The 13700-nt window shown below is 38.7% G+C and overlaps 1 long non-coding RNA gene across 1 annotated transcript; it reads right to left on the bottom strand.

The window, feature by feature from the left end:
* Positions 1–4419: 4419 nt before the first annotated feature.
* LOC126064432 (uncharacterized) lies at positions 4420–13085 on the bottom strand. Its single transcript, XR_007514514.1, has 3 exons — positions 13011–13085; positions 10932–11038; positions 4420–9768 (listed from the first exon to the last, which is right to left on the bottom strand). It is a non-coding gene; the product is annotated as an uncharacterized LOC126064432 (long non-coding RNA).
* Positions 13086–13700: the final 615 nt, after the last annotated feature.

Consider the following 13700-nt stretch of genomic DNA (forward strand, 5'->3'; position numbering starts at 1 on the left):
GATCACAACTACTGAAAACCCTACGGAGCTCAGTCATAGTCTGACACACGAGGTTTCTAGGAGTCAGAATTAATGGGTTTTTTTTTATATACAGTCATGCGTGGCTTAGCGTCCACAAAAGGTCTGTGAAATACGACACTGCGTGATTTGGACATTGCGGGAACACCGTATTACAGTGTATACAGCCATTCCCCGGGTTGCCCAGCACTGCCCAATATTCTGCCTGCCTGAGGAGCTGGAGCAGCCTGGGCACAGCGGCAGCCCACTGGACAAAGCCCAAGAGCTGTAACCTCGGGATACAGGAGGCCAGCTTTGCTGGGTGTGCAGAAGCGGAGCTATGCCAGCAGCCAGATCAGGACTTTTTCAGTGTCCCAGCACAGGATGAGAGGCACATGTGAGTGCGTGGAGACTGGCTGCGCGGGACTGGGTGCGTGGGTGCCATCCTGTTGGTTTGGCGGCTTCCTAATCATGTGCAGCCGCCTCCGCCACTGCCGCCCCTACCCCGGAGCCAAGTACCCACCAGCACCCTGGCTGCTCGGTGGGTGAATAAAGCCAGGAGAAGGGGAAAGGGGAAGCAGAGAAGAAGACACTGCAGTGATTGGCATGTGCCATGGAGCTCTCCTGCTTGTTCATTCTGGAGTTTGGGGTCTTTAAAACCGTTAAGGGGAAATAATAGACAAAAAGAGAGCTACTTTCCCATTAAAAAAAAAAAAAAAAATTATGAGACCACTGATGTGTATGCCATTCTTGTTCGAATGGATGTTATGCGGCGCATGACTGTTGCTACAGGAAATTGGGCAAACTGTATTGTTACAGGAAGCTGCGCAATTGTGGGAACTGGTTAGGCAGTTTGTGTAAGTCTGTTGTCTCTGCATCTGATGCTGGAATTCAAGTCCACTAGACAGGTGGTCAGGAGGGGAAGATGGATGTAAAATGCGGAAGATGAAGGGAAGGCTGGAACCCATAAACATGGGTTGCAATTCCAAGAGGTCGGACTGAAATCCACGTCAGTTTTTGTTGCCTCTCACCTTGGTGACAGGGATATCCTGCAGAATCTGGGCCCCTTTGTCACAGAGCTAAACATGTACCTGGCCAAGGAGTAGAAGAAGCTGAAGCCGGAATCAAGGCAAGGTAGAACAGTTGCAGGCCCAGCTGCTACTTCACCCCAAGGAGGTGAGTCAGCAGATCAGCAACAACACGTGTAAGCTACGGAAGAGTTCTTGCTTCCCTTCTGCCCTCCGAATCTCCCGAGTGGCTCCCTTGTGGCGCACCCTAACATACAAGAAAGGGAATTATGGAAAACGTAGCTCCAATCAGCCAAGTGAACACATTACAAAGCCAAAAGAGTGATGATGTACTGCTGACGTACCAGGCTACTTTAAAAGAAAGCATGTCATCTGTTTTCTCATACTTATTAATTTTACTGGATTTAGTAGAGAAAAGTCTACATTCAATTCTGGGTATTGCATTTTTAAGAGAGCATTGGAGCAAAGGAAATGTGATCTGAGAGTGCACTCACGATGACCCTGTAAGGAAGGTTCTGGTAACTCATTTAGCCTAGAAAAGAGAAGGCTAAAAATGAAACCATGATAACAATCTTGAGATTGGAAGAGGTAATAGGTAGGTTTTGGTTTACCGCAGTGGATCAACAGTTAAAATGTCACAGTAAGGTAGATTTTTGGTTCAATTTAAAGTCTAAAAATCCCTCTAGACCGCAAACTCTACAGAGGTAAGGATTATTGTGTGTGTGTAAAATTTTTAATTTCCAGCACTCAGTACATATCCAAGTATGTGTAAAGTGATCAAAAAATGACCAGTTAATGAATTGTTGGATTAATTGATCAATTAATTAATGGACAACAGAAGCAATTTTATAATAAAATAGAATTACTCAAAAAAAGATTAACACTACTTTTTAAGTTCAAAGCCCTGTTTATTTTAGAAATATTGTATAACATTGAGAATAATTAAGAAATACTACGTACCTGTAACCCCATCACCCACAGAAAACAGCCTTTAGTTAATATTTTGTCATAGTTTTGCAAAATTTTCTACATACATACTTATTTTTAGATACATAAGGAAATGCTTAAAGAAATAAAATTGAGATCATACGTAAAAATATATTGAACTACTTAACCTACAAAATGGGCTATATAGATATCTATAATTTGATTTTATTATGGCATGATCCATGTGCCATCTCTTCATAAGCATATGTTCTTTCAAGATTGTAAAAAAAAAAAAAGAGAGAAAAGAAAAAAACAGCTAATGAGAAAATTGTAAAATATAAGCAATTTCCATAAGAGATTCAGAAAATTTCAGGTTGAAAAACTGCAATTTAATAAAGTCATAAAAAGAGCACAGTGACTTAAAATAGTTTATGCTTCCTTGGGCAGCTTGAATGTATCTATTGAATTGTAAAAACTAGGTGTAAGATAAATAAAAGTTTCCATCGTCTCTGGTAGTAATGTCTATTAATGCCAAATAAGATGATAAACCAAAATACGAGTTCGTTCCTTACCTACTTTCAGTTGCTTTAGTAGTCACCATGCTTTCAGATGTGACTAATTCTATTTCATAGACAAAAGCATTGAAGATACAAAATACTGGTCACTTAGGAATGCTTATGGTTTTGCACACAGGTTATCTGGCATCCTTTGATCATCTCACATATTATAACCAATGTTTGCATCATAGGTAGCCTGTGTCTCTAGCAGCCACCTATGGATATAGTGAGAATACCAACCAATTCTTGTAAAGCTCAAGGATTCTGAAATGTTTTCCATTTTTTATAAATTAGTTCCTTCCTTCCTATTCTACCCTTGATTTCCTCTTGCCAAATTTTGCCAATCAGGTGTAAGTATAGGCACGAAAAGGCCACTCCCATGATATCTGCCATGCTGACTTCTCATACTCACACAAACCATATTGTACTTAGCTCATAACCCAGGGCTGCTTCTGCCCAGTACCCCAAAAGTAAGTTATTACTGTATTGTTATTAAAATATAAGAGGCGATATCATTTTCAAAATATTTCCTTAACAGTAATTGATTTTCAAAATAATTCCATAATATTCTATGTATTATCAGCATATTGTTGTTGTGTGGTGTTCAGTCAATTCAGACGCACAGTGACCCTATAGTACAGAGTTGAACTGCCCCATGAGGTAATCTTTATGGAAGCAGGTCACCAGGTCCTTTCTCCTGCAAAGCTGCTTGTGGTTCCAACTGCCAACGTTTCCAGATAGCAGCCAAGATGAGTTAACCATTGTATCACCAAGGCTCCTTTATTATTGTTAAAAATAATTGAAACTCAGGAATTTGAACATAAGGTTTATTCTGAGCAGTTTTTCTATATGCACAGAGGGAGGACATTGTGATTCCAAAAAAAGCAAATAGCTCAAAGAATTGGTCTTATAAAAAGAAGAAAACCAAAACCCATTGCCGTGAAGTCCTACTCATAGTGACCCTATAGAACAGAGTAGAACTATCCCATAGGGTTTCCAAGGAGCGGCTGGTGGGTTCGAACTGCTAATCTTTTGGTTAGCAGCCATAGCTCTTAACACAGTGCCCCCACAAAGAGAAAAGGAGGGAGAAATATAGTCTCCAATCTTAACATGATTGATTGAACCCTGCCTTCCCCCTTTGCTAAGGACACTGATACCAGTTTACTTCTGCCCTAAAGACTTCTGCCCTGGCGACTAATAATTTGGCCCTCCACCCACCTGCAGCCAAGAGACTTTTTGAGATTTAAATTAGGAGGTAATGGTTTGACAACTATCCTGTTGTAGCAGGATAAGACAAATTTACATTGCTATTTTTTTTTATAGAGCAGTTTCTGGCAGGCTTTTGCAGTTTGGGTCAGTTTTTTTTTTTTTTTTTTCCTGGAATCAATGCAAATTTTATTTTTTGAACATTTTGTTATGCTTTAGGTAAAGGTTTACAGAGCAAATTGGTTTCCCAATCAATAACTTATATACAAACTGTTCCATGACATTGGTTGCAATCCCCCCTCTCCCCATTACCACCCTGAGTTCCCTACTTCCATTCCTCCGGGTTTCCCACCCCTTCCTGTTTTCTCATCTTTGCTTTTGTGTAGATGTTGCCCTTTTGGTCTCATATAGATGATTGTTTTAAGGAGCACTTTCCTCATGGTGCTGTTGCTTATTTTATAGGCTTGTCTGTTATTTGGGTGAAAGGTTATCTCTGGGGGTGGTTTCAGTTCCAAGTTAGAAGGGTGTCTTGGGGGTTCTTCCAGCCTCTATAGGACCAGTAAGTCTGGTCTAGTTTATAAATTCGAGTTTTTTTCTACAGTTTTTTCCCACTCTAACCGGGACCTTTTATTGTGATCCTGGCCAAAGTGGTTAGTAGTGGTAGCTGGGCACTGTTATAGGGCAGGGCTTCCCAGCTCGGGACTAAGCCCTGCTTAGGCTCTTAACCTCTTCTGACCAAGAATGACCAGAAGAGGCTCAGAAGTTCCACAGGAACAAAGGTTTATTAGGGACAGAAAGAAAGTAAAAAGGCTTGCAAGGCAGAGATGGAGAGGGGTTTCCACCTACGCTAGCCTCCAGTCTCTCTTCGACGAAGAATTTCCTAGGGTTTATAAAGGTTTTCCTCATTTATTAGATGAGTGGAGATTTCCAGGAGAAGGGGAGGCATTATGAAAATCAAATACACACGCAGTTGGAATTCAAGATGGATTTCCTCGCAGGGGTTTTTGGAACTAAGATGGAGTCTGTCGAGAGGACTGCTGGGGTGTCAAACAGGACTTATTCTGGGATGTTGCACATGCGTGATGTCTCTGGATCCTGGTTCGAGTCCCAGCAAGGGATCTTTGTTCATGATTATCTTACGTGGGCGATCATTCATAGGATACCTTGATTGTTACTACGCATGCTCTGCACCTGGTGGGAGACTTGAAAAACAACTCATGAGGGTTATCAGTAATTTATAGCTGGTCAAGCATGTACAGATAGGAAATATGGCCCTTATCTTATCTAAGCACCTAGTTTGTTAGTCACAAGTAGTCCTCGAGTATCAGCAGTAAAAGTTATATGGTGGTCTGCGTTTAGATTCCAAGAATACTGAATCAGAGGTTACTTAATTATAGCTAATCAAGCACACAGGGCCTTGGAATGTAGCCCTTTATCTTGTCTGAGCACCTAGTTTGTTAATCACAAGTAGTTCTCAGGTGCTAGGAGTAAAAGTAATATGGTGGTCTGCACTTAGGTTTAAATTCCAAGAATACTGAGGCAAAGGCCTTTTAATGATAGCCAGCCTGATCTCTTGCCCTTCTCACTATCTAGTTCTTCTGGTCTCAGGCTAGTGGAGGCTGTGGTTCCTGTGGTCCATCAGTCCTTTTGACTAATTGCTTCGTTGAGTCTTTGGTTTTCTTCATTCTCCTTTGCATCAGCTGGAAAGAGACCAATAGTTCTATCTTAGATATCTGCTTGCAAGCTTTTAAGACCCCAGATGCTACTCATCAAAGTAAGATGTAGAATGCTGTCTTTATGAACTGTTATGCCAATTGACCTAAATGTCCCCCAAGACTACGATCCTTAACCTTCAAGACCAGTAACTCAGTTCCATGAGATTTTTGGTTATGTCTAAGACCGATAAGCCACATCATGATATCCAACTTTCTATATTTTGCCAAAATAATGGATAAAGTCATATTTCACTGTTGATTTAATTTGCATATTTTTGTTTACAAGGTAAGTTGAACAACTTTCCACAGAGTTATTGGCCATTCAGTTTTCCCTTTATGGAAATTGCCTATTATTCTTCTTTGGTCTTTTTTTTTTTTTTTTACTGAATTTCTTGTCTTTTCACATTGACTTTCAGGAAGTCCTTGCGTATTCTAGATGCCAACCCCTTGTTTGTCCCACACATTGCAAATATCTTCTCCGAGTTTGTCAATCATTTATTAATTTTATCTCTGATTTTTCTTCATGAAGAAAAATCTTTAATTTTAACATAATTAAATGCTTCCTTTATTTCTCTCTCTCTGTCTCGCTCCCCCCACCCCACCTCTGTATCTCTTTTAATGGTTTGTCCTCTTATATTCTAGAAAACTTTCTATTTCTTCAAGGTAGCAAATGTATTCTCCTGAATTTTTGTTTGTTTTTACATTTTACTTTTCACTTTGATGTTTTATACATCCGGTATGTCTTTATTTATGATATAAGGTATGGATCCAACTTAATTTTTTCATATCAGTTTCCCAGTGCCCTCTACTAAACAATCTATCTTTTCCCCACTTATTTATATGTCAATTTTAGCATGTTTCAAATGCATATGTGTATATGCACTGGGTATATGTATTGAGTGTGTATTTCTGAGATTACCACTATGTTCCTTAGTCTTTCTGTTTGTAATGAATACCACATTAGTTTCATTATTAATATGGCTTTGTGCTATGTCTGATGCCTTACATACAGAATGTGTCCCCATTTTTTGCTGCTCTTTAAATAAAATGAGTAAAGTATTCACAGACCTTTATTCTTCCGTATATATTCTAAATTCAATTGCTAAGTTCTGTAAAAGGCTCCTTAAAAGAGCCTGCTTGAATTTTGATTGAAAATAAGATAGCATCTCCTTGAAAATATTGACCATGCATATTTCAAATTCTTATTCTGTCTGGTCCATTAATCCCACTGACTGTAGGTTTTGGTTTGTTGCCTTTCCTTTATAACACTGGCACTATTCTTCATCTCCTCATTATTTTCCTGTGCAGTGCTATAGGGGCATTAGCTACCTTGCTAAGTAATATGTGCTCAGGGGGAGGAATTCAAATCCAGGCCCTAGTTTGTGCCCCACCTGGTGAATATAGAAATGGGGGCAATGCAGAGAGCCTCTGGTTAAACAATCAAGATTCAACCCTTCCCTTTTTGTTTGCACCGTTCCTTCATCACCGGTGTGGCTGGAGGACAAGCTGTGGACCCTGTCTTCCTGCCCCCGTGTCATCCAGCCTCAACCAAATTACTCCAGCAGTGCCCTGATGTTACTGCTGTTTGCTAAGCCAATGCAGTTACTCTTCCATTTGGGGCTCAGCCTCTCCCTTACACTGTTAATAGTGGTACCAGTAGGTTCTGTTTATTAGTTCAAGTTATTCAGAAAACATCATAATTTGCAGCATCGAAAGAACAAAAACAAATTTTTAGGTTTGTTTCCCAAGATGTGTTTATGAAACCACCTGGGAAATCCCTGGCTTATCAAGCAATGCAGTAGAATTAAGTTAGGAAATTTATCACCAAATCATGCCAAAAGAAACATCTTGTTCTCTCTCATAGCTCAGAAAGTGATTCTATACACTGTTGTTTGTAATAAAGTACACACATTTATAAAAAAAGTTGTCATCATGGGAGAAGTACAGTGCAGACTTGAAATTCTAATCATCTGGATTTGAATCCTGTGCTACCATTTACCTACTGAATAATTTTGTACTAATCATTTAACCTCAGTTTCCTCATCTATACAATAGAGACACTGATAGTATTTACCTCGTAGAGTTGTTGTGAAATTAAATGAGTTAATATTTATAAAGTTCTTAGAACTGTGTCTGACTCATAGTAGGTACCTCATAAATGTTAACAACTATTCTTATCATGGTTGTTTCCAGAGGTTCCAGGACCTTGAAATTTCTGATTCCGGAAACCCACTAACTACTGTTAAGGACCTTTTTTTCCCTATTTTCTGCCCTCTAGTGGTAATTTCAAGTATGACTTCATTGATTTTATGCGAAATTCTTGAATAATAACCCATTTTGGGTATTAACCTGGGAAACCCTGGTGGTGTAGTCGTTAAGTGATAGGGCTGTTAACCAAGAAACCAGCAGTTCGAATCTACCAGGCGCTCCTTGGAAACTCTATGCAGCAGTTCTACTCTGTCCTATAGGGTTGCTGTGAGTCAGAATTGACTCCATGGCACTGGGTTTTTTTGGTTTTGGTGTTAACTTAGTACTATTAAGTTCAAATTGTTTTTTGTTTCCTTTTAAGTTTGTTCTTATAAATTTATGGTCACAAGCAATTTGCAACATATCTTCATGGATTTATTAAGGAATAGTTTGGGAATTGTTTTGCAGAAGTAATTTTCTCTTCAATGTCATTCATTTCACTGAGAACAGCTCTAAAGCAATCCTTTCTTCTCTAGAAACAAGAACTCTTCTTTACTTTTACCTGACCTTACCTATGAGCTCTCACCCCACTTTAAGGCCTATGAAAATTACAAACCATTTTTACATGAAAATTATTACTTCCCTTCCTCCTGAAAAGTAGCATTCACCTCCAAGAAGAACAATCTTCTTAAGACAGAAAGGTAGGGTAGCCATTGAAAGATTTAATCAAAGAATGATTAAAAAATGATTACTTAAATCTATTCATTGCTGTAGGAAATCATTCATCTTCCTGTTCTCTTACCATACCCCCATTCCCAATATGCTTATTTAAAAAACCCAAAAAAACCAAACCCATTGCCATTGAGTCGACTCCAACTCATAGTGACTGTATAGGACAGAGTAGAACTGCCCCATAGGGTTTCCAGGGAGCTCCTGGTAGATGTGAGCTGCCGACCTTTTGGTAAGCAGCTGAACTCTTAATCACTATGCCACTCTGAATTTAGACATAAAACAATGTTTTGATTGTTCTGTGATGAAGAGAGAAATTGTCAGTGTAAACAACCACCAACCAGCCCCTCCACATTCCCCTTTCCTCAGTATCAGAAAGATGAATAATAGCAAAGACCTAACTGGAATTTTGTGTGTGTGTGTGTGCTTTAGGTGAAGGTTTACAGAGCAAATTAGTTTCTCATTAAACAATTAATATACACTTTGTTTTGTGACATTGGTTGCCAACCCCAAGACATGTCACCACTCTCTTCTTCCTGACCTTGGGTTCCCCGTTTCCACTCATCCATCTTTCCTGCCCCCTCCTGCCTTCTTGTCCTTGATCCTGGGCTGGTGCGCCCATTTAGTCTCATATACATGGTTGAGCCACTTGTACTATTGTTTGTTTTATGGGCCTGTCTAATCTTTGGCTGAAGGGTGAACCTCAGGAGTGACTTCAGTGCTGAGTTAAAAGGGTACCTGGGGGCCATACTCTTGGGGTTCCTCCAGTTTCTGTCAGACCAGTAGGTCTGGTCTTTTTCTGTGAGTTAGAATTTTCATCTACATTTTTCTCCAGCTCTGTCTGGGACCCTCTATTGTGATGACTGTCAGAACAGTCAGTGGGGGTAGCCAGGCACCATCTAGTTGTGCTGGATTCAGGTTGGTAGAGGCTGTGGTAGTTGTGGTCCATTAGTCCTTTGGACTAATATTTCTCACGTGTCTTTGGTTTTCTTCGTTCTCCCTTCCTCCAGACGAGATGGGACCAGTAAACGTATCTTAGATGGCCACTCACATGCTTTTAAGATGCCAGACACTACTCACCAAAGTAGGATATAGAAAACATTTTCCTTATAAACTATATTATGCCAATTGAGCTAGATGTCCCCTGAGGCCATGGTCCCAAGCCCTCAGCCCACTAACTGGAATTCTTAGAGCAGATTTTTGGTGCCTCAGGAACAGACTCCTCATGTTGTTGTTGTTAGTTGCCATCAGGTCAATTCCAACTCATTGAGACTCCATGTGTTACAGAGCAGAACTTCTCCATAGGGTCTTCTTGGCTGTAATCTTAACAGAAGGAGATTGCCAGGTCTTTTCTTCTGAGGTACTGATGGGTGTGTTCAAACTGGCAACCTTTAGTAGTCTAGCACAAACTGTTTTCACCACCTGATACATATGAAAACAATATATGAATCTAAGTTATAAGTAATGATAATGACAAAGAACTCAAATAGAAAAAAGTCTTAGCAAATAAATCAAGGATTGGAGGGATTGCTAGGCATATGCTGTTTGAGATAATATTGCCAGAACTACATGTTGAAATGTTCTGTGAGCCTACCTAACCAGATTTTTAAACTTTGGCAATGAAGTTCAAAATTTTCATCACAGCTAATACCCCAGCAGTATTAAGTCAGTAATCGTAATTAGGCTTGAGGTTTACAGGAGATAGAATGAAGAGAAAATAAATAGAGGAATAAATAAAAATGAAGAAGAGGTTAGATGGGAATAAATATGACTTAGATTTACGCCCAGTTTTGCTTACAAATTACAGTGACTCAAGAAATGTTATATAGTCCATATGATATTTCCTGTAAGCATGCATGCTGGTCAATCATATTTACTAGAGATGAATATTCAGTAATGTACCCATTCAATATCTTACCTAACACTTAGGAACTGATCAAAAAATAAACGAATAAAAAAGGTGTAAAATATTTGTACTTTTTTTTTTTTTTTTACATATTTTACACCAGAGCTGTTCATATAGAGTTTTAAAATACCTTCTTGGACCATACAACTTCGGCATATAAATATATCATATAGAGGGCTATATTAAACTGCAAGAAATTAATTGAGTTATCTGTAAGACCTTGCACCTTATATTTATAAACCATGAAATGGAGCCAGAAAGGGGAATTGAAGATGAACTATACTTAGTAATAAACTACAAGATTTAGTGAGTGGATCAAGTATTCAAAATATGAACTTGAACCATGTAATTTATCCATGCATTATTTTGCCCTTGATCAGGATAAAGCAATAAATATGTGAGAAGAAAAGGACCTCTGGGCTTAACAAGTCTGTTCTGTTTGACTGATAGCATTTACTTCATGCTCCCTAAAACTTCCTGTAAGTATTTCTTCTTTGAATTTGGAGTGGAAAAACGCTTACCATAAAGAAAGTTTTATTACCTTCCCTTCTCTGGGTTAGTGAAATAACTAAGACATGTCCTTCTGATGTCAGAAAATTTGACAGCATTACTTGGTAGATTGTAATCACTGCCTTAGAGTGGGAAAGAAAAGAGTAGAATAAAGAGAGAGGTTGCTTACTTGCTTCAGAACAGAGTTACTAGGGTAACATTAAGAATGGACAGCCATGACCATTCAGGGATATACATAAACTTGACACATAAGCAGCTGTTATTGGACACCAACATCTGGAATTAGAAATCAGAAATCAAATATCTTGGTATCAATTCATATCAACTTTCTCTAAATTTCAAATTCTACATAAATAATTAGGGTAAGCTAATATAATTGTGTTAAATTTATATTATATAGTAAAGCTTATTTGATACACTTAATTTACTTTAAATCCAACAGGTGGAAGAGTTAAGCAAAGGCAAAAAACAAAACAAAACAAGAAAACCATGAAGTTTAAATAATTGGAGAGAACTCAAGTGGGCAAATCTAGTTAAAATAAAAAAGTTAAAATGAAGTATATGAGTTCATCCATTCAAAAACTTAATTAAGTGGTTGTTATAAGCAAAGGGCTGTGCAAGTACTGGAGACAGAATAATGGAAAAAAAAGGCTTTGCTGTACAAAAGGACAGTATGGTGGACAACCTACTTAAAAATAGTGTGTAAGTACTTTGGTGGAGTCAAGAATAGAGTTCTTCAGAGAACTTGTCTTGAGGAGTCAGGAAAGATTTACCAATGGAGACGCCCTCTCAGATGAGTCCTAGAGGATACGTGGGGGTTAGACAGGGGATGAGTTGAGAAAAGATGTTCCACACAGAGGGCAGAGCATGTGTAAATGCCAGGAAATAAGAGAAAGAATCCACAAACACGAGTGAATGAGTAGATTTAAGTAGCTAAAAGTAAATATGGCTGGAGATTAGAGTGGTGGGGGTATGAAAGAGACTGTCCCCCCCTCCCCAAAAACACCAAACCCATTGCCATCCAGTGGATTCCAATTTGTAGTGACCCTATAAGACAAAGTAGAACTGCCCCCATAGGGTTTCCAAGGAGCGCCTGGTGGATTCCAACTGCCGACCTTTTGGTTAGCAGCCATAGTTCTTAACCACTACACCACCAGGATTTCAAGAGAGTGATGAATAAATCCAAGATGAAGGACAAAAACTTGGGCCAGAGCCTAAAATGTGGCCTAGGGTATGCAAAAGAGTTCATGCTTTATCACAAGGGAATGGGAAAGTATCAGGCTTTGTTTTGAAAAATGGATAGGAATAAACAAGACAGGATAAAACAGAAACGAATCTATTCAAAAGTTATTAGGAGGCAAAATAGAAGGAACTGAAAATTACTTCGATGTGTGCTGCAAGAGAGGAAGAGGAGATGTGAAAGATGAAATTCTTATTTGGACCATGGACAGCTCAGTGAGTGGTGCTGCCCTGCCCCTCAGATAGGAAACAACAGAGAGAGGTGGTCTCTTGGAAGAAGGGCATATGTTCACTGAGTGAAAATCCCCTCCGCCCTAATTTATTGGTAACTTAAATCTCTGTTCTAATTGAATAAAACCATACCACACTAAGATCTTACTATATGCAAGGCTTGGTCACTTAATTTACCAGAGAACCCATTGCCGTCGAGATGATTCCAACTCGTAGCAACCTTATAGGACAGAGTAGAACTGCCCCATGGTGTTTCCAAGGAGTGCCTGGTGGATTTGAACAGCAACGTTTTGGTTAGCAGTCATAGTTCTTAACCACTACGCCACCAGGGTTCCGATTTACCACAGGCCAAGAAGTAAAATATAAATCACAGTACAGACTATAGTTATTACGTCTACATTTCCACAACAGAGAACCGAGACAATAAAAGGAGGGAGGGGCTATAGAGAATAGAAACCAAAACGATCAAGAAATAAAACAGAGACAAAAGAAATAAATTCTGTGAACAGAAAAGAAGATAAAGATGTCTAAAAGTAGGGTAATCAACAAGATAAAATATATAAATATTTAGAAAGTGGAAAATGAACAGAAATTTTTTATTAATCTACATTTTGAAAAGATACATAAAAAAGACAATAGGAAATACCAGACCTCAAAAATCTAACCACCAGACACATACGTACGTGTGGTTGTTAATTTAATTTTTAAAACATGTTATGCTTTTCTCTCTGTACTTTAATTGCATTTTTCAGTCATTTACATTTTTAATGTGTTTTACCTGTTTCATAATTCTGAAATGGGAAGAGTCTTCACTTTTTCCACCCAGGTAATAATTCATGCTATGAAACCTGTAAATTTATACAAAAGAAGAGCAATGAGGAACTTCTAAAGTTTTCTGCTTTCCTCTTCTCTGCTCCGGAAACCACACAGTTTCAAAACAATTTTTTTTTAACTACAAAAGTGTCTAAGTTCTCTAATAAACATTTGACATTGTAATCGTTGAAAATTAGTGCAATGTAAAACATCATATATTTAAAAACTAACAGTTGTTGTTCTATTCTTAATAAGATTCTATATGATCAAATAAACAAACATACCAGTAAATTAGTTGCTGTCTAGTCGATTCCAACTCATGACAACCTCATGTGTATCAGAGTAGAGCTGTGCTCCATAGGGTTTTCAGTAGCAAATATTTTGAAAGCAGGTCACCAGGCCTTTCTTCCAAGTTGCCTCTGGGTGGACAAGAACTTCCAACCTCCAAAGGCAACTGGTTTTGCGTCTGAAAAAGACTTTGATACGCAACATCCTAAGGGACCCCGCTGGAGCAAATGTGACTTTAATTTGTTTCCTTTGGCTTCTCAAGCTAACAAAACCATGTCATAAGCATTCAGAGGAAAGAGACAGAGTGATACAAAAACCTACCCATTGGCAAATATTTACTGCATACCTATTGTGTCCTCACTGTTGT

This window comes from Elephas maximus, chromosome 2 (assembly GCF_024166365.1).
Source record: "Elephas maximus indicus isolate mEleMax1 chromosome 2, mEleMax1 primary haplotype, whole genome shotgun sequence".
NCBI lineage: Eukaryota > Metazoa > Chordata > Mammalia > Proboscidea > Elephantidae > Elephas > Elephas maximus.